General features: G+C 37.0%; 1 protein-coding gene across 12 annotated transcripts in view; it reads left to right on the forward strand.

Moving 5' to 3' along the window:
- LOC101149340 (neurobeachin-like) overlaps window positions 1-21,936 on the forward strand; it is an 86,362-nt gene that overhangs the window by 20,857 nt on the left and 43,569 nt on the right. For 9 of the 12 annotated variants that reach the window (XR_010129546.1, XR_010129545.1, XR_008677869.2 and 6 more), the window contains one exon: window positions 21,432-21,663. The gene's annotated coding sequence lies outside the window, so the exon portion shown is untranslated. Of the gene's footprint in view, window positions 1-21,431; window positions 21,795-21,936 lie in introns of those variants that run through there. The other 3 variants (XR_010129544.1, XR_010129547.1, XR_010129553.1) reach the window with 1 other exon arrangement.

Raw genomic sequence — 21,936 nt, forward strand, 5'->3', positions numbered from 1 at the left:
ATGAAAAAATGCTCATCACTGGCCATCAGAGAAATGCAAATCAAAACCACAATGAGATAGCATCTCACACCAGTTAGAATGGCAATCATTAAAAAGTCAGGAAACAACAGGTGCTGGAGAGGATGTGGAGAAATAGGAACACTTTTACACTGTTGGTGGCACTGTAAACTAGTTCAACCATTGTGGAAGTCAGTGTGGCGATTCCTCAGGGATCTAGAACTAGAAATACCATTTGACCCAGCCATCCCGTTACTGGGTATATAGCCAAAGGACTATAAATCATGCTGCTATAAAGACACATGCACACGTATGTTTATTGCTGCACTATTCACAATAGCAAAGACTTGGAACCAACCCAAATGTCCAACAATGATAGACTGGATTAAGAAAATGTGGCACATATACACCATGGAATACTATGCAGCCATAAAATTGATGAGTTCATGTCCTTTGTAGGGACATGGATGAAGCTAGAAACCATCATTCTCAGCAAACTGTCACAAGGACAAAAAACCAAACACCACATGTTCTCACTCATAGGTGGGAATTGAACAAAGAGAACACATGGACACAGGAAGGGGAACATCACAAATTGGGTCTGTTGTAGGGTGGGGGGAGGGGGGAGGGATAGCATTATGAGACATACCTAATGTAAATGACGAGTTAATGGATGCAGCACACCAACATGGCACATGTATACATATGTAACAAACCAGCACGTTGTGCACATGTACCCTGGAACTTAAAGTGTAATAAAAAAAATATATAAAAATAAATGGCTGATCAGGAAAAAAAATTTAGGAAGTAGAATTCAACAACACATCAAAAAGATTATACATCATGACTAAGTGGGAATTATCTCTGGCATGCAAGGTTGGTTTAACATATGTAAATCAATCAGTGTGATATATCACATTAACAAAATGAAAGATAAAACCACATGGTCACCTGAATTGATGCAGAAAAAGCATTTAACAAAATTTAGCAACCTTTCTTGATAAAACCTCTTAATAGTTTATGTATAGAAGGAAAGTTCGTCAACATAATAAAGACCATTTATCATAAACCCATGGCCTACATCATAGTCAGTGGGGAACAACTAAAAGCTTTTCTACTAAGATTGAGTACAAGATAGGGATGCCCAGTCTCATCACTTTTATTCAACATAGTACTTGCAAGAGCAATCTGATGAGAAAAAAAAAGCAACTAAATTAAAGAAGTAAAATTATCTCTGTTTGCAGATGACAAGAATTCATTAATTCCTTTACACATTTTTAAAAGTCTTCCAACATGTTTTCTTATTCTCGTTTGCTCATAATCTTCAGTATCCATATTCTCTGATCTGTATTTTGATCTTTTAAAATACCTGTTGAGTATCCCTTATCAAAAATGCATGGAACCAGAAGTATTTTGGATTTGGGATTTTTTTCAGATATTGGAATATTTGCATTATACTTACCAGTTGAGCATACCTATTCTCCTTTGCAACAGAGTGCTAATATTCTCTTCTGTCTTTTTTGTTTTGTATGGTAGTCTATTTCCATCTTCTTCTGGAAGTTAACATCTATGCCATCAACAGTTCTCTAAATTTGTCCTGATTTTTCATGTTTCCTTCTTCAAAGATCTCTTGAGATTTTTGGTTTCTATGCCCAACTTAATTTTTGTGTAGAATCTTTAACTGGTTGTCCAGTCCCAAGAAACCCATCAAACTTCACATGTCTTTACTGACAAATGGACATTGCATTTCTCATTGATTTTACTATCTCTGGGGAGGTGTGCTCCCTGAAGGCAGCACTTTTATTTCCAGTGAAAAAGGCACAGTTAGGCAATATGGGAAAGGCATTTCTGAATTTCAGGACCAGTCCTAAAATTGAGTTTGGGTCAGTTCTCTCTAGAAAATATTCTATTTTATTTACAAAGCAAAATTATTTTATTCCTTACAATAATATCAGAGACAATTTCGCTACTATTTACGTTCAGTCTTTTGCCCTAAGTCAAACAGTCAACTCTGGGAGGAGGAGATCTTTGAAATAAATTTATTCTGTACCCTATAGACAGACACAAATTCTTTGGAGGCCTTTAGTTATATCTCCCTAAGAACTATGAAGGAAGATAATAGGCAACTGACTTCAAAAAATTTTGTTCTATTTTTTTTAAAACTCGACTCATTTATGCTCTCCAGTGTCTTATCTACATACTGCTCTGTGTTTTACTTCTGAATCTATCTTCCCTCCCTCCCAAATATTTTCAATGTGACTTCTGGAAACCTCATTAGAGGACATCGACTCCATTTCTTTGCTTTAATTAAAATTCAGCTATCTCTATGGGGACATTGCTTCCCTTGACGTGTGCTCCACTGAAGGCTAGTCATTTTCCCAAAGGCTAAGGTGTCATAGAATTTATTTAATAGAAGTATGTTGGCATAATTTTAGCTCCATATTTCCTATTCCCAACCACTATTCCTCTATTTTAATACAAAAGCCCCTTCTTTACTGTCTATCCATCTAACTATAATGCCTTCTAACTATAATGTCTTCTAACAACTGCCATATTTATTCCAGAACTTCCTCTCCACCCAAGCAACATCATTTTCTCAGTTTCCTCTGAGACTTTTTCTTGAATTCAGCCTTCCACTGCCTATATCTTAGACATTTTTTTAATGGCCTCAACTGTTCCATGTAAAGCCCCATAAGCTTAAATATCCATATTCTCTTAGCCTTATTTTGATCTTTTAAAATACTTGTTGAGTATCCCTTATCGAAAATGCATGGGACCAGAAGTATTTTGGATTTTGGATATTTTTCAGATTTTGGAATATTTGCATTATACTTACCAGTTGAGTATCCTTAATTTGAAAATCTGAAATCTGAAATGCTCCAATGAACATTTCCTTTGAGCATCATGTAAGTGCTCAAAAACTTTCAGATTTTGAAGCATTTCAGATTTCAGATTTTCAGATTAGGGATATTCATTGTTTGGCTGCCTTGGCTTGGGGCCACAATTTTATCTCCTGCTAGGGCAGGCTCTTCAGACCCACTTCTTCCAGCTGCTTCAGTGTAGGGAAGTAGTTGGCAGGCTTACTGTGAAGCTCCTCCCAGACTTTAGCCAACTTCAATCTCAAGCCACAGGCAGAGAGTCTTCTTGGTGTAGTTATAGTCCTTTCCTGCCCTGTTTTATGTTGGTTCGCTCCAGCTTGAGTTCCTCTCTTGGAGCCTTTACTAAAAGTAGCGAGAAGCAAGCATCTTATACCAAACACTTGAAATGTTTTTCTCCATGTTCTTTGGAGTTGGAGGTTCAGATGCCATGTGCTCTACCTTCCATGACATCATAGATGGTGGTTTTAACAAACATTTGTCCATGGCCTAGCAAAACTCACTGGCTTTATCACTGTCACATGCTGGGGAATTCTGAGTAAATGCCGCGTATTTCAGATTATCTTCTGTTCAGCTCCTCTTCCAGGTACAAAGTTTTGTGTTAGTTAAGATGCAGGTTTGGTGGCTGTGATAGAAGTTCAAAATAAGAGTGGCTTAGACAAGAAAAGAGACTATTTCCCAGTCACATAATAGAACAAGTTGTTAAGGTGGCATAGCTTTACAGGGAGGTCAGTGCTTGGGTATCTTCTATTTTTCTTTTATCCAATCACTATGGCATGGCCTTTGTGGCCCAAAAGAGCTCATCACCACATCTGCATGTTAGCTAGGGAAAAGGGGAAAATACTCCCTTCACTGACACACAGCAGTCACCAAAGCTGGTCAAGTGGCTATTGAGAAGGTGCAAGGGCAGCTGGGAAAACTGCAATGCATTCTGGGTATTGGTGAGAAGGCAGCCACTCTCATCTACTCTGATATTGAGAATTACGTGTGATTGCTTTTAATTTTCATGTTAAACTTATTATGTGAGTTGGAACATTAAAGAAAAAATACACAAACAAATAAACTAGAGAATATTTTCCACTCCATTCATGTGACCGCCAGTCTTTGATGGAGTTGGAGCCTGACAGAGATGAGAGGCAGAGCTCACAGGATAGAAAGATTTGAATTTGACTTTACTTTTAAATGCTTTCTTAATAGCTGAGTCCAAAAGTTAAGTTAAAAAAAAAACTTGTTTAATTCTTCCCTCTGTCTCTAGGTAGCCCTGCATTAACATGATCATGAATACATTCCATTTAAAGACCTCCTTGAAAAGACGGTTCACAAATTGCCTCTATTAATGTTTCTCAGTTTTCTAGCCAAAACAAATATCTCAAGTTGTGCATTTCCTTTACGTAACAGTGTGCAGTTGTGATAAACAAATTATACATGGAACTGACATGATCCTACAACATAAACTCTTTGAGAACTGAGGCTGTGCATTTTTTAGATTAGTAGATATTTTGCAATTTTTTTAATGGAGTCTCACTCTTCTGCCCAGGCTAGGAGTGCAGTGGCATCATCTCAGCTCACTGCAACCTCTGCCTCCTGGGTTCAAGTGATTCTTCTGCCTCAGTCTCCCGAGTACCTGGGATTACAGGCATGCGCTACCACGCCCGAATACTTTTTGTATTTTTAGTAGAGACGGGGTTTCACCATGTTGGTGAGGCTGGTCTCGAAATCCTGACCTCAAGTGATCTGCCTGCCTCAGTCTCCCTAAGTGGTGGGATTACAGGCGTGAACCACCTCGCCTGGCAATCTTCTTTCAACTTAATCAGCCCTTATACACTCAAAGAGTTACTTGGGTGCATGCTTTCTCATTATCTATTTTTGTCATTGCATATATCTGAGGAAGGATAATGAGACTCTACTATCAGTAGAAGGATGGTTGGATTATCAAGTGCAACACCTTATAGACTATCTTGACTTCTCTCCCAAACTTCATGGAAGAAAAGATGGGATTTTCTGACTCTTTTTAACTTCCTAGGACTAGAGAGCCAGGAAGACAGAAAAAAGGGGCAAAAGGGGCCTTACTTTTAACTTGGTACAAAGTTTATAATGGGAACATAATAGTTCCAGAAAGCAGAATAGAAGAATCTTATTAAAGAAACCAAGACAGGGAGCTTCATTAACATTCTGCTCTTGAACTCATGCTTTTATTATATACTTATGTGCAGGGCTATTCTGAGGACCTACTATTCATTTTTTCAAATAATTCATATTTTAATGTATTTACGTAGGTAATTTACATGACATTATTTTTAGATATCATGACCTATTTCAACCGGTCATTGTTATCTATGGCTTAATTTCTGTGAAAAGCAATGAAGTCTGTCTGCAATATAGCTATGATGATCTCTAATTTTGTAGTTCTCTAATTTGTTCACACATTTAGAATGACCTTTTATGCCTTTCCAACTATGGCATCTTCTATTATTATATGATTTGGGTTGAAATGTTCACCAATACATAGTGCTTGAAATGCATATTAAAAAAGTATGAACAAGGGAGAATAGAAGTTGATACAGAAGCAGTAATACACAGTGTTCTCAAACAATCCACCTAAGTTGCCATTTCTAGTTTCGTGTCTCATAATTCAAAATCCTGGGGAGCTGCCACTGAATCATTTCTTCTCCTAATCATAAATACCTAGACCCAATACACCAGGGAATACCAGGATCTTGAAAAAAATGAAAGAATGGAATAAAAAATCAGCCTCAGGAAAGCAGCCTAAATATATTTGAAGATGACAGATTGGTAGGTTGGTAGGTAGGTAGGTAGGTAGATACGTAGATAGATACCTAGATAGATAGATAGATAGATAGATAGATAGATAGATAGATAGATAGATAGATATTCCAAGACTATAAAACTATGAACCAATTTTTAAAATCATATAATCTTCTAATATTATGCTGAGCTGAGATCACCTGCTTATATAAAATTCAAGACACATTCAAAGAGATCCTTCAGTGATAATTTTTTAATCAGAAGGAAAAAGTTTTAGATGCTACTTGAGAAAAGGACAAAGTATAGGTGGAGTTTCTCTTTTTTGCCAGTTGTTATTACTTAATTACACTATCTTTCTGGCCATAAAATGAACAAAAGGATTCATTCACTTGTCTCATTAGGTATTAAGCATCAGTTGTCGATTCATTCATTTCACACATTTCACTAGTGACACTGAATACTGCAGAGCCAAAGATGAAAGGGGAAGCATTTCACAGGCCGATGAGAAGATGCACGATTGCCATTCAGGTACTGAGGGCTGCAACAGAGGAAGGGTGGTGAGAGCACTAATGAATTCTTGCTATCTTCTGATCATTGTCTCATCCTAATAACAGCTCCCTGGAAAAGGTGCTATTAATCCCTAAAGAAACTAAAATTCAGAAAGATTAAATGACTTTCCCAAAATCACAAAACCAATATGCAATAGAGCCATAAATCCAATTCAGGCCTGTCTCATATCACAATTATTTTCTATCTGCTACACCAAGTGGCATCCTTGAGTTTTGCAAGATGCCCTCAGTGCCAAGGCATGAGTCCTTACCAGGGAAACTTTCTTTCTTTCTTTCTTTTTTTTTTTTTTTTTTGATGGAGTCTCACTCTGTAGCCCAAGGTGGAGTGCTGTGGTGCAATCTTGGCTCACTGCAACCTCTGCCTACCAGGCTCAAGTAATTCTCCTGCCTCAGCCTCTGGAGCAGCTGGAATTACAGGCGTGTGCCACCATACCTGGTGAGTTTTTTGTATTTTAGTAAAGACGGGGTTTCACCATGGTGCCCAGGGCAGTCTCGAACTCCTGAGCTCAGGCGATCCACCCGCCTCAACCTCCCAAAGTGCTGAGATTCAGAGAAATTTTCATGGAGAGGGGACAGATGGAGTCATTTCTTGTGGGGTGAACATGAGTACCACGGGTAGACTGAGGTTGGGAAAGATTTTCCAGACAATTGGAAGAGCATGTGAAAGACACAGATTTTGAGAAATGTCAAGTCTAGGGAACTGCAAGCCTTTTGGCACAAGAAAGCCACTGTGGACTGTAGAGGCAGGATGCCTAGACTCAAATCCCAACGGCTACACTTCTAAGCTTTGCAATTTTGGCGAATTTTTACCCTCTTTTTTTATCTATAAAATATAGATTTTATATATATAGATATAGATATATAGATAGATAATAATAGTACCTGCCTAATAAAGTTGTCAAAGATTAAATGTTATATGTGAAGTATTTTGTACAGTGATAGGAACCCAGGAAGGGCTCTATGAATATTATACATTATTATTATTCTAAAGTAGCTGGAATACAACTGTCAAAGGAGATAGTGGCAGGAGATAAGTTTGAATTGAAAGACTGAGGCCAGAACATAAAGTGCCTCCTATATTATATTTTATATAATTGGAACATCATTGAAAGATTTAAGTATTATTTATGTGTGTATGTGTGTTTTATATAATTAATTCTAGTTCATCATTTTAAAATATCTTTCTGGTGTCACTGTGAACAACAGATGAGAAGAAGTGAATCCTGAGTTAAGGAGACCAGCTCTCTGATTACTGCAATAATCCAGGGAGGGTACCATAAGGATTTCAACTGGAAATGAGTCCATCGTGATGGAGAGGAAGGACAGGGCTGAAAAATACTTAAGAAGTAGTATCAGTAGGACTTGGTTAAGAGAGAGCAGAGGCAGGCTACAGGGGTTGAAGGTGTCAATCACAGAGATAGGGAAAATGGGAGGAGAAGCAGGCTCTGAAAAAGTGGCTTGTCTTGTAAAATTATGTCCTATTAAAACAGTAAAAGAAATTAATATATTCAATCCCAAAATACAGGTACAATTCTTTTTGAAAGAGTTACCCAGATAATCTTGCTTGAAGTTTTCAGTTAAAGAAATTTCTTGTTAACAAGTAATGTAGTCATAGAAGAAAACACTTAAAACTTTATTGAATAAAGCTAATAAATCATTTAATATAATTTATAGGAAACTGTTACATAACACACACATTCAATACTTTTTGCTAAAGTATAAATTAATGGAAGGAGAGCACACACACAGAGGTTGAATTATGTTTATGACTTTATTAGTCAAGAATACAAAATTGAGTAGCTACATCAAGCAGAAGCACACAAAGCAGAAGCTTTACAATCCAGCACAGAATCCCTTGACTTCCAAATTCCCGAAACAGACATATAAATACAGATGACATTGTCAGAACAAAATAGGGTCTCACCAGACCTATAATGTTCTTTTCTTGATATGCACATGAATTGCATACGGTCATATGGTGCCAATTACCATTATTTCCTCTGGGCTTAGCTATCCGTCTAAGGAGAATTTACACCAACACTGTACTTCTACTTGCAAGAATATATGAAAGCATAGTTAACTTCTGGCTTAGGACCCCAACTCAGGATCAACAAAGCAGTCCTCCTGGGGGAAGCCCATTTCGCTACAATTTAAAGTCATTATAAGCATTAAATAAAAGCTAAGTACTTGTAATCAAGTGTGTTATAATGCAGTTAGGGAATTAGATTTCAGGTGTTTATTTTTAACACAAATCCGTTAATTCTGAGGCCTAAGGCAAATGCTAGTCAACATGAATGGAGAAACTTTTGATTAGTGGTATATGTTTTCAGATTTCTGGAACATTCATAGACGCTTCAATGTCTTATGTACTGAAATTTTTTAAACCATTGTTTTCTCTAGAAACTAATGAAACTCATCATAAACTCATTTTTCAATATTAAAACATAGTCATAAGTAGAATATTAATCTTATATTAATTAAGATGTTAACATATGTGAAATTTAATACTTCCTGAAAGGAAATGTCTAAAAGAAACTTTTAATTCTTCAACCACAAGGACTACACAGAACAGTTTCAGCACCAGGGATAGTTTTCTTCCTGGATAACAGCGAATGCTCTAATACTGATGAGTAAATCCTGTGTGTCTAACTTCAAATTAATTGTTAGGTTTATATGAATGAGTATAACATGATAGTTAGGAGCATAGGCACAAAGGAAACATTCAGATTTGGTGTTGTTGTCCTTGCTATTATTCTTGTTGTATGTGAGGCTGTTATGATAAAAGATACTGATTTAGGTCAAATACACATATTACTTGTGGAAAATTAATAACTCTAATTAAATATTTCTTGTTTCATACACATTAATTTTAAATACAGCCCAACAATGGACCACTATTTCTCAATACAAGAAAGTAATACATAAAAATCATGAAGTTCTTCAATCAAATTTAAATAATGCTTATTGCAAACATAAAACATAAAAAACAACACATTTTTAAAGAAATATTATCTTTCCAAACATAGCCATATAATTCCTCTGTATTAGAATTTTTCACAGGAATTCTAACTAGTATATTTTTTGTACATGCTTTAAAGAATAAAAAAATTTGAACTGTTGACCAAATGTGATATATTATATACTATTGTGTGTATTTTAAAGTGAGGGTAAAAAAAGACACCAAAGCCTCTGGGAAGTTAAACTATAAATTAACTTACAGAATTAATTAATTAGGAAGTTAAACTATAATTAACTTACAGAAATACAGAAGTTACCAAGAGGTGTTAATGCCTACCCTAGGAATGACTATAAATCTATTAGTTAGAATTTTCATATATCTCAATTTTTAATATGTAATTGTTTTGAAAAATTTGGCCAATTTGAAAAAACCATTAATATGTAAATAAATATATCTACATTAATACATATTCTTTATTAATTCTTTATTAGATACTAATCTGGGTTCTGCACAATTTTGTATCTGGCCATTTATTTGTTTTATATGCCAGTAACAAATATAAAACTTTTTGAAGCCACCAATATATTTTTAATGGATGGAGCCATCTCTATGCTGATATATCACGGTTACTACACCAATTTATAGTTAAGAGATATCTGAATGTGATGTTGGACCTAGGAAACTAGTACTTGTAAACTCAATCACCAGGAATGCATGGTTGAATGGCCAAAATTCAGGAAACGTTCAGGTGGATAAACCAATGATCCATTAACCTAACAGTATAATGGTTCCCAGGAACCAAGGGGAACAAAATTGGTTGGAGAAGAAATATACGATACTTGCAGAAAAAAAAAAAAAAACAACTTGCTGCTAAGGCCAGGTTCCTTACTGGCATGCCAACCCTCCATCCTGGGGGTAGCCAGTCCTGAGTGAGCCTGGCCTGAGGTTCGCTGGTAATCACTACACATGTCTAGCTAGTGGCATTCCTTGGTCAGATTTGAATGTAGAGATAGAAAGCAAACAAACAAACAGTTACCTAAAGACAGTAATTCTCTGCCATCCACAGGAGGGTTTTGCCTAGCATTCACATGCATGTTGCTACAGTACAATTGATTCATTAATTAACTTTAGCCAGTTACTTAGTAAACTCAGGTCAACAAGAGAGGAGGCAATGCTTTCATTCCTAGCTGAAACCATACATACTGAGGATCTAATAATGAGTGCATACATCAACGACTGAGTTTTTTTACTTTCAAAATATTTTGTGGTATCATGAAAACATGGTGTAAATCCCAAGGGAAATTTGTCTAGAGATTTGACAAAGCTTTATCTTGCTGTCCAATTAGAAAATGGATGACTGGAAAGGTTCTTCTAAAAACTGTCTAAGATATTTATTGCCAGAATTTTCTTGAGGAGAAACTGTTGGTTCAGTTCCACCTACATTCCCTTACCTCAATCATGTAATCCTGAGCACCTGCTCCTCAAGAGTCAATGCTTTCCTTCAAAGGATCCTTATACATACACTGGAGCTGACACACAAAACTGCCTTGCTGCATTTTTGAAGATCTCAAATTTGGCCTCTCGTTTACATTATCCTTCATTTTGTTCATCACATTTCCAGATTCCTGACTGTTTACCATACTTTATATTGCCTTCCTATTCCATGCTTGAGGATCCATGGTCACTGCAACTGTCTTTTCAGGTTTGCCCCAACTGTGGCTTGTGTGACTAGTTTTGATTCCTTGCCATTTGATTCCTGACCACTAGCTCTGGGCATGGAACCTGCCTAGCTCCAATTTTTTTTTTTTTTTGAGAGGGAGTCTTGCTCTGTTGTCCAGGCTGGAGTGCAGTGGCCACTGCAACCTCTGCCTCCTGGGTTTAAGCGATTCGCCTGCCTCAGCCTCCCGAGTAGCTGGGATTGCAGGCATGCGCCACCACACCCAGCTTATTTTTGTATTTTTAGTAGAGACAGGATTTCCCCATGTTGGCCAGGCTGGTCTCAAACTTCCTACCTCAGGTGATCCGCCCGCCTCAGCCTCCCAAAGTGCTGGGATTACGGGTGTGAGCCACCACGCCCGGCCCTGCTTAGCTCCTTTTAACATCCCCCACAACTTGTCACACACTTTATCCAAACCAGTTCCCTGCTCTGAGTCTACGAGCCGTGACTCACTACTGCCTGTATTTCCAGATGACTGGAATTACTGCTCCATTCCAGACTGCTGCCAGAATTAATGCTATTGCTTTCTCTGTAATACTTTGTACTTTTCAAAGGATCATAATTTATCTCATTTGTGCTTACAACCCCTTGCTATAAGGAGAGCTGTTCATTCCTATGCTCTCATTCCTATTTCATTGGTAAGAAAATCAAGACTCCAAGAGGCCAAATAATTTACTTAACACAACAATGATGATTCAATACTTTGAATGCTAGTTTTGAGGACCTTATTATTCCCCCAAAATCATGTTTTAGGGAATTTAACAGTCCCATAGAGGAATGATTTTATTCTGACTTTAAAACCTTTTGTTTTTCTTCCTTTAATATGTGACATTGCCTTGTAATGTAAGTAATCTGTGTCAAACTATTGAATGTATTGAATTTTTAGAATTTTTACCTTTAAGTTATTTCCTCCTTTCTTTCCTTGAGACATTTATCAAGTATTTACCATGTATCAATCAATGAGCATAGCTTATTGCTGCAGAGTTTATTTATAAGCTATAGTCCCTGCCTTCAAGTAGTGCTAACGTAGTCAGGAAAAAATTGTATAACAAATTACTACAAGACTATATTTTTTTCATAAAAATAAATACCATAAAAAAGTATCATTTTCTGAAATCATATTATTTATATACATTTTACTAGTTTATTGTCTGTGACCTGTATTAGAACATAAGCTATATGAGGATGGGGACTTTGTTTCATTTACCGCTATATTTCCTGTACCTTGAAACTACACATGGCTTGCAAGATACATTCAATAGATACGTGTAGTAAGGAATAAAATGTTAGTTCTCCTTTAGGCTTTTAAGGGCGCCTGTAGTCCCAGCTACTCCGGAGGCTGAGGCAGGAGAATGGCGTGAACCCCGGGGGGCGGAGCCTGCAGCGAGCCGAGATCGCGCCACTGCACTCCGGCCTGGGCGATAGAGCGAGACCCCGTCTAAAAAAAAAAAAAAAAAAAAAAAAATTCTCTTATGTTTCTAGTGAATGAAGACTGTTTATTAGATACCACATGAGTGGCACTCATTGTATAATCAGTTAGTAGATTTACTTTTACATCTATTTTTTGAGTGGTCCCAGCAATAATTAGTGAAACATAGTGTAAGAACCAACCATTACCCTTGTTTTATAAATGACGAAACATACTCCAAGATTATGTGAATGGAAAAGGAAACATGGGAAAATCATATTTCTGAACATGATTTGTACAATTATAGGTTTTGCTTTAGGAAGACTCACTGTTAAATGTGTGTGAGTGTTTGTGTGTGTGTTTTTATTATAATAGTATATATGCTTATTGCAAATCATTTAAAAATAAATGTGAAGAAGAAATGGAAAGTCGCCCGTAATCTCATTGCTCCATGGTCACTATTGTAAACATTTGACATTTGTTAAATCTATTATTTATGTCCTGTATTCAAAGTAGTGTGGAGGTAGGAAAGATCACTGGACTAGTCAGGAAATTTGAATAGTCTACCTGTCTGTTACCTTAGCTTTTGACCTTGGTGTAGGGATTCCATGACTACCAACATTTAATTTTTAAAATTATTTCTTACCTTACCTTCTTCTCCAGTTTCTACTGTTATTTCTATTAAATAAATATGACTTTGTTTTGCAGTGAGATAGCTAGATTAACAGCATTGCCTTTATAGTCAGTGAAGAATAAAAGATGATGTTTCGCTTAGCTCATGTAGTTCTAGTTCTCAAGAATATGATATGTGATACTTTTTGAAATATTAAAAGTCATTTAAACAGTATCCATTTGACTATATAAAAGGCTTGCTAGGCTCTCCATGAAGGGAGCAATTCAAATAGATGGTTTGTAACATCTTTTTCAGTTTTAAAATATGGATACACTGATTCCTTTGCACACTGATATATGAACTCATTCTTCCTTCTTATTATTCCCCAAGTGGTAATTATTTTGCTTCTAGACCAGCAAGCTAATATATCAAAAACTCTTACATGTAAATATAGTTGTTTAAAAATATTTATGCTGTGTAATGTCTGTAACTTATGAGTTACAGACATGATATCCATTATATTTTTGCCTAATAATTCATTTTTAGGAAAAACTAAGAATAAAGTTATTCTTTGTATTTTTACCAATCTTTTCCCAACCAAGTGTTACTGAAACTGTCATTCCAAAATCTTTTTACCTTTTAAGGTTCTCACTTTTGAGGCTGAGAACTATGAAACTAGTATTCAAATTTGCATTCATTGTTGTAATTTCTGGCAGCATGTCCAATTTACTTCTACTGTTAGGTGCTTGTTTGTTGGACTTATGAAGAACTAAGAAGGATTTTCTAGTAGCCCAGAGTTATGTTATTTTTTGCTTAGTGACAATTTTTACAAGAGACCTTATTATAATGAAACCAATGAAATGCATCACAGTACCTTTTTCAGAGTGCCAGTGGCTTATGAGATATTTTTTGATGTAAACTTGTTAAAGCCATGTAACTAACCAAGCTTATATCCTTATTGTAGAACTAGAGACATATTATAAATATTTATAACAAACAAAATTGGGGTAAGAATCCTTCATTTGTTCTATTTTTTGGTCAGTCAATAAATATATTTTTAAAAATTTGTGTCTGTGACTGGTTTTGGTAACAGTGTAATACTGGCCTCATAGAATGAGTTTGGAAGTACTCCTTCCTCCTCTGTTTGGAAGTATGCCCTTCTCTATTTTTCAGAATAGTTTGAGTGGAATTAATATTAGTTCTTTAAATGTTTGGTTAGAATTCAGCAGTGAAGCTATCATTTCCCAGACTTTTCTTTACTGGGAGACTTTTATTACAACTTCAGTCTTGTAACTTGTTATTAGTCTGTTCAGGTTTTGGATTTCTTCCTGGTTCAATCTTGGTAGTTGTATATGTGTAGCAATTCATAAATTTCTTCTAGATTTTCCAATTAATTTGCATGTAGTTGCCCACAGTAGCCGCTAATGATCCTTTGAGTTTTTGCAGTATCAGTTGTAATGTCTCCTTTTTTATTTCTGATTTTCTTTATTTGGATCGTCTCTCTTAGTCTGGCTAAAGATTTGTCAATTTTGGTTAGCTTTCCAGAAAATAAACTTTTCATTTCTTTGATCTTTTGTATTTTTTATTTCAATTTTATTTATTTCTGCTCTGATCTTTATTATTTCTTTTCTTCTGTTAATTTTGGATTTGGTGTGCTCTTGATCATTCAGTTCTTTAAGATGCAGCATTTGATTGTTTATTTGATATTTTTCCTCTTTTTTGATATTGGCACTTATAAACATCCCTCTTAGTACAACTTTTGTTGTATCCCATAGATTTTGGTATGTTGTGTTTCTATTATTATTTGTTTCAAGAAATTTTTCAATTTCTTTCTTAATTTCTTCATTGACCCACTTGTCATTCAGGAGCATATTGTTTGATTTCCATGTATTTGTATAGTTTCCGAAATTTCTCTTGGTATTTCTAGTTTTATTCCATTGTTGTCAGAGAAGATGCTTTATGTTATTTCATTTTTTTGGAATGTTTCAAGATTTGTTTTGTGACCTAACATATGGTCTGTCTTTTCACCTGATCCATGTGCTGAGGAAAATAATGTGTATTCTGCAGCTTCTGGATGAAATGTTCTGTAAATATCTATTAGCTCAATTTGGTCTGTAGTGAAGATTAATTCTGATGTTTCTTTGTTTTCTTTCTGGAAGATGTGTCCAATGCTGAAAGTGAGGTTTTGAAGTCTGCAGATATTATGGAGCCTATAGCTGTCTTTAGCTGTAATAGTATTTCCTTTATATATCTGGGTGCTCCAGTGTTGGGTGCATATATATTGAAATTATTATATCCTCTTGCTTAATTGACCCCCTTATCTTTATATGGTGACTTTCTTTGTCTCTTTTTATAGTTAGTTTTTGTCTTGAAATTTCTTTTGCCTGATATAAGTATAGTGACTTCTGCTCTTTTTTTGGTTTTCTTTGGCATGGGATATCTTTTTCCATCTGTTTATTTTCAGTCTTTGTGTGTCTCTATAGGTGAAGTGTGTTTCTTTTAGGCAAAAGATCAATAGGTCTTGCTTTTTCATCCATTTAGTTAGTCTGTGTCTTTTGATTGGAGAGTTTAGTGTATTTACATTCACTGTTATTATTAAGTAAGGATCTACTCTTGCCATTTTGTTTTTGGTTTTCTGGTTGTTTTGTGGTCTTCTTTCTTGCATTCTTGTCTTCCTCTAGTGAAGATGATTTTCTCTGGTGATTTAGTTTCTTGATTTTTATTTTTTTTGTGTCCATTATATGTTTTTTGGTTTGAGGTTACCATGAGCCTTGCAAATGCTGTCTTATCACTCATCATTTTAACCTGATAACATGATACTATTTGCATAAGCAAACAAGCAAAAAGAAAACTAGTAAAAACTTGCCTTAACCTCATTTCCTTGCTTTTTAACTTTTCGTTGTTTCTGTTTATGTCTTATTATACTGCCTATGTCTTGAAAAGTTGTTGTAGTTATTATTGTTGTTTAATTCATCATTTAGTCTTTCTACCTAGGATAAGAGTAGTTTGCAAACCACAGTAACAGTGCTTATAACATTCTGTATTTTTCTGTGTACTTATATTACCAGTAAGTTTTGTATTTTCAGGTGATCATTTATTGCTCATTAATGCCCTTTTCTTTCTGATTGAAGTACCCCCTTTAGCATTTCTTGTAGGACAGGTCTGGTGTTGATGAAATCCCTTAGCTTTTATTTGTTTGGGAAAGTCTTTATTTCCTCTTCATGGTCAAATGATATTTTCACTGGATATACTATTCTAGGGTAAAAGTTTTTTTCCCTCAGCAATATAAATATGTCATGCCACTGTCTCCTGGCATATAAGGTTTTCACTGAAAAGTCTGCTGCCAGATGTATTGGGACTCCTTTGTATGTTATCGTTTATTTCTCTTGCAGCTTTTAGGATTCTTATTTTATTCTTGACCTTTGGGTGTTTGATTATTAAATGTCTTGAGGTAGTCTTCTTTGGGTTAAATCTGCTTGGTATTCTATAACCTTCTTGTACTTGGATATTTTCTCTAGGTTTGGGTAGGTCTCTGTTATTGGAAGGTTTACTCAAAATAAACTTTCTAACCCTGTTCTCTACCTCTTTTTCAAGGCCAATACCTCTTAGATTTGCCCTTTTGAGGCTATTCCCTAGATCATGTATGCATGTGTCATTGGTTTTTATTCTTTTTTCTCCTCTGTGTGTTTTCAAATAGCCTTTCTTCAGAAGCTCATTAATTCTTTCCTCTGCTTGATCCAGTTTGCTCTTGAAGGACTTGATGCATTCTTAAGTATGCCAATTGCATTTTTGAGCTCCAGAATTTCTGCTCGAGTTTTAAAAATTATTTCAACATCTTTGTTAAATTTATCTGATAGAATTCTGAATCCCTTCTCTGTGTTATCTTGAATTTCTTTGAGTTTCCTCAACACAGCTATTTTGAATTCTCCATGTGAAAGGTCACATATCTTTGTTTCTTGAGGAGTGATTCTTGGTGCCTTATTTAGTTCTTTTGGTGAGGTCATGTTTTTCTGGATGGTGTTAATGCTAGTAGATGTTCCTTGGGGCCTGAGCATTGAAGAGTTAGGTATTTATTATACTCCTCATTGCCTGAGCTTATTTGTAGCCATCCTTCTTGGGAAGGCTTTCCAGTGACACTCTGGTTCTTGCAGACTTGTAGAGGTACTGCCTTGATGGCCTTGGATAAGATCTGGGATAATTCTCTAGATTACCAGGCAGAGTCTCTTTTTCTCTTCCCTTACTTTCTCCCAAGCCCACAGAGTCTCTCTCTCTCTCTGTTCTGAGATACCTAAAGCTGGAGCTGATATGATGTATGATACAAGCACCCCTATGACCACCACCACCATGACTGTGCTGGGTCACACCTGAAGCAAGCACAGTGCCGGGCCTTGCCTTAATCACTCCTTGGCTATAGCCTATGTTCACTCAAGGCCCTGGGGCTCTACAATTAGCAGGTAGCAAAGTCAGCTGGGCCTGTGTCCTTCTCTTCAGGGTGGCAAAGTCCCCCTGGCCACCAGTGGGTCCAGAGATGCCATACGGGAGTCAGGGACTAGAGTCAAAAACCTTAGACATCTACCTGGCATTGTGTTGTATTGCGGCTGAGCTGGCGCTCAAACCACAAGTCACAATCCTTCCCACTCTTTCCACTTTTTCCCCTTTCCAAAAGCTGAGGAGCCTCACCCTGTAGCCACTGCCACTCCTGGCCATGAGGAGTACTGCCAAAGTACCATCGATGTTCCCTTAAGGAGAAAGGGCTCTTATGTCAGCTTGTGGTGAATATTGCCTGGCCTGGGACTCACCCGTCAGGGCAGTGGGCTCTGCTCTGGCCCAGGGCAGGTCTAGAAATGCTGTCTAAGAGTCAAGTCCTAGAATTGGGGACCCCAAGAGCCCACTTGGTGCTCTACCCCACGGTGGTGGTGTTGGTACCTAAGATGCAAGACAAAGTCCCCTTTACTCTTCCTTCTGTTTTTATCAAGTGGAAGGAGTTTTGCCCCATAGCCACCACAGCTGGTAATGTGCATAGTCTCACCTGAAGCCAACAAGTCTCAGAAGCTCACCAAGGCCCTCAACATAGTACCCGTGTATCACTGCTGGTTATTCAGGACCGAAGGGCTCTTCAGTTAGCAGATGATGAATGCTGCCAGGACTGGGTCCTTTCCTTCAAGGCAGTGGGCTTCCTTCTGGCCCAAGGTATATCTAGAAATGTCATCCCAGAGCTAGAGCCTGGAAGAGGGCCTCAAGACCTCAAGGTCCCCTGTCCTTTTGTGACAGAGCTGATAAGCAATATGCAAGACAAACTCCTCCCAACTCTTCCCTCTCCTCTTCTCAAGTGAAAGGAAGGGGTTTCTTTTGGATCCACAAGCAGTGCAGTCTGGGGTTAGGGGAGAGGTGATGCCAGCATTCCCTTAGCTGCCCCAGCTGGTATCTCAATATGTCCCATGCCACTTTAGTCCATTGTCTTTGGGCCTAGTTCAGCACTAGGACTCAACTATGAGGTGCAGTCCTTATGGCCTAGACTATCTTTCAAGTTTACTTAGACACCAAGAGCACTCTGGCCTTTGGTACTGAGGTTTTCAGGCACTCAGGTTTGGACTGCTGGTATCAGTGATTGCCCTCTGGCTAAGGCTGGTTGAGATGCCTTCTTTTGGGTGGACTTCAGCTTAGTTTGGTCAGGTTTTCCTTTTTGCTGCAACAAAACGGCACTGAGTTCAGTGCCTCACAATTGCTCTGTTCTCCCTTCACCAGCACCTAGAGATGCTCTTGGCACCAAGCCATGCTGCTGGGGTCAGGGAGGGGTGGCATCAGAGACTCAGAACTGTTTTTCTGTCTTTTCAGTGTCTCTTTCAGTGATACGAGGTTAAAACCAGGTACTGTGAGTGCTCACCTGATTTTTAGCTCTTATGAAGATGCTTTTTTCTGTGTAGTTGTTAACTTAGTATCCTTGTGGTAGGGGCAGGGGGATGATCTGTGGAGTTTTCTGTTCTGCCATCTTGTCTCACCTCCCTCCTAAAAAAATATTCTTAAATGAGGTTGTAATGTTTGTATGAACTTGCATGAAGACAGACTTCTTGTGCTTGGATCCTGGGTCTCTTACCCGTTTTGTAACATTCTTCAACATACTTATAACTCTGTGCCTATGATTCTTTCTTTGTAAAATGAAGATAATAATAGTGTCATAATGGATGTAAAACCTTTAAAACAATACTAAATGCCATGTAAGGTTAGGTGGTGGTATTATTACTATTTATCTTATTTATATCATATTCTGTGGTGATCTGTCAGTATCTGTGAATACCTTTCAGTGATAGGAAATTAATTCTACTTCTTGATCCTAATTCTACTCCCTGTCTGTTCCTAATCTTGTTTTTCCTTTGCTTCCTCTTTTCTCATCTACTCATATTTTATGCCTTCCTTCATGCTTTATATAACTTGTAGCCACCTTCAGTGTTTTTTTGGAATAAAGTAGTGTATGCATACATACATATAAATCTTTGTTTCTAGAATTTAGCACTGTTAGTGCATGGTCTTTATCTTGGATGTTCATATATTCTAGTTCCCAGAACAGTAACTTCTAGACCTTAATAAATTATTTATTGAATGAACAAAGGAATTAATGACTTCGAATTTGTGAGGTGTTGTATATGATTATTATTTTATTCCTAAATCTTATCATTCTTTAGACCAAAAGGATATCCAGTTTGACAGTGTTCTTTTTTAAGAATGATGCTTATAACTGAATATAATAGTTCCTATGGGATTCAATCAACAGAGAGTAACAGAGTTATTATTATGTTATTTTATTCTGTGTGTATTTGTCTATTACTGCACTTAAAATACGAAATGGGAGGGGCAGTATGACTTTGGACTCATTTGCCATAATGCTGAAGTCAAATGTGTTGCTGTTAAATCAGCTTTCTTTACCCAATTCACATTTGTGCTTAAAAAAAAAGCATTACAAGACCTTGCATATTTCTGTTCAACTTATTTTTAACATTCATTTCATTATTGCAACATTTATTGTAAGTTGTATCAGTTTCATATTTCTTCATCTTCTATATATGGAGATTATGCCCCAGTTACATCTCTTTATCTGTAAGACTAGTAATATCAAAAAAGAAAATGAATTTCGTGTCTTAAAATTTATCCTTAGTAAATTCTATATTTTCTGTTGATTATCACTTTTAAAGGCCAAACCCTCTTTTTAGGAATTTTTCCTGAATCGCACCCAGGAATCACATGCTGTAGTTTGCTCTGTTTTACTAGATTTGAAATCACCCTTTCCCATTTATGTGAAAATTAGATTTCTGCTTGTAGGGAAAAGAAAGAGAGATCACACTGTTACTGTGTCTATGTAGAAAGGGAAGACATAAGAAATTCCATTGTGACCTGTACCTTGAACAACTGCTTCTCTGAGATGCTGTTGATTTGTAACTTTGCCCCAGCCACTTTGCCCCAGCCACTTTGCCCCAACATTGAGCTCACAAAAACATGTGTTGTATGGAATCAAGGTTTAAGGGATCTAGGACTGTGCAGGACGTGCCTTGTTAACAAAATGTTTACAAGCAGTATGCTTGGTAAAAGTCATCGCCATTCTCTAGTCTCGATAAACCAGGGGCACAGTGCACTGTGGAAAGCCACAGGGACCTCTGCCCTGGAAAGCCGGGTTTTGTCCAAGGTTTCTCCCCATGTGATAGTCTGAAATATGGCCTCATGGGATAAGAAAGACCTGACCGTCCCCCAGCCTGACACCCGTGTAGGGTCTGGGCTGAGGTGGATTAGTAAAACAGGAAAGCCTCTTGCAGTTGAGATAGAGGAAGCCCACTGTCTCCTGCCTGCCCCTGGGAACTGAATGTCTCGGTGTAAAACCCGATTGTACATTTGTTCAGTTCTGAGATAGGAGAAAAACCGCCCTATGGTGGGAGGTGAGACATGTTGGCAGCAATGCTGCCTTGTTATTCTTTACTCCACTGAGATGTTTGGGTGGAGAGAAACATAAATCTGGCCTACGTGCACATCCAGGCATAGTACCTCCCCTTGAACTTAATTATGACATAGATTCTTTTGCTCACATGTTTTTTTGTTGACCTTCTCCCTGTTATCACCCTGCTCTCCTACTGCATTCCTCTTGCTGAGATGATGAAAATAATAATCAATAAAAACTGAAGGAACTCAGAGACCAGTGCTGGTGCAGGTCCTTGGTATGCTGAGTGCTGGTCTCCTGGGCCTACTGTTGTTTCTCTATGCTTTGTCTCTGTGTCTTATTTCTTTTCTCAGTCTCTCATCCCACCTGATGAGATATCCCACAGGTGTGGAGGGGCAGGCCACCCCTTCAGTGTTCGCTACTTTCAGCGCTTACAATGCCTGTCATTTATCTGTAGCTCTTATACTTTTTATAAAAAATAATTTTATACCAAAAGCCTTGAAATTTTTTTAGAGTAGTAGCTTTGAATTGTTGTTATTATTTTATTCTACTGTTATCGGTATCCTCCCATGTTAACACTATTGTTTCTTTCTGTTTACTTTCAGTTGGTTGGCGGAGAATTTGAACTGGAGATGAACTTTATTATCCAGGATGCTGAGAGTATAACATGCATGACAGAGCTTTTAGAGCACTGTGATGTAACATGTCAAGCAGAAATAGGGAGCATGTTTACAGCCATTCTATGAAAAAGTGTTCGGAATGTACAGACTAGCACAGAAGCTGGACTAATTGAACAAGTATTCCTGAAAATGAGTGCTGTAGATGACATGATAGCAGGTATGGGGTTGTCTGTCAGGAAAGTATAACTTAAATGTTTATAAAGTTTCACATACTTCTCTTTATATTCTATAGGTAATGTAGATTTGTTGACACTGCTTTGATTTAAAATAAATGGAAATGTATGGAAATTTTACTTTTTATATTAATGGAAAACCTGAAAAGTGAAAGAAGAAAAACATAATTATTATAGTAGACAAACATAATTACTAACGTTGTTTTCTAAATTTTAGAAAATCTCAGTACCACGGAGTGCTATGAAATCTATCAGAA

Source organism: Gorilla gorilla, chromosome 11 (assembly GCF_029281585.2).
Source record: "Gorilla gorilla gorilla isolate KB3781 chromosome 11, NHGRI_mGorGor1-v2.1_pri, whole genome shotgun sequence".
Classification (NCBI taxonomy): Eukaryota; Metazoa; Chordata; class Mammalia; order Primates; family Hominidae; genus Gorilla; species Gorilla gorilla.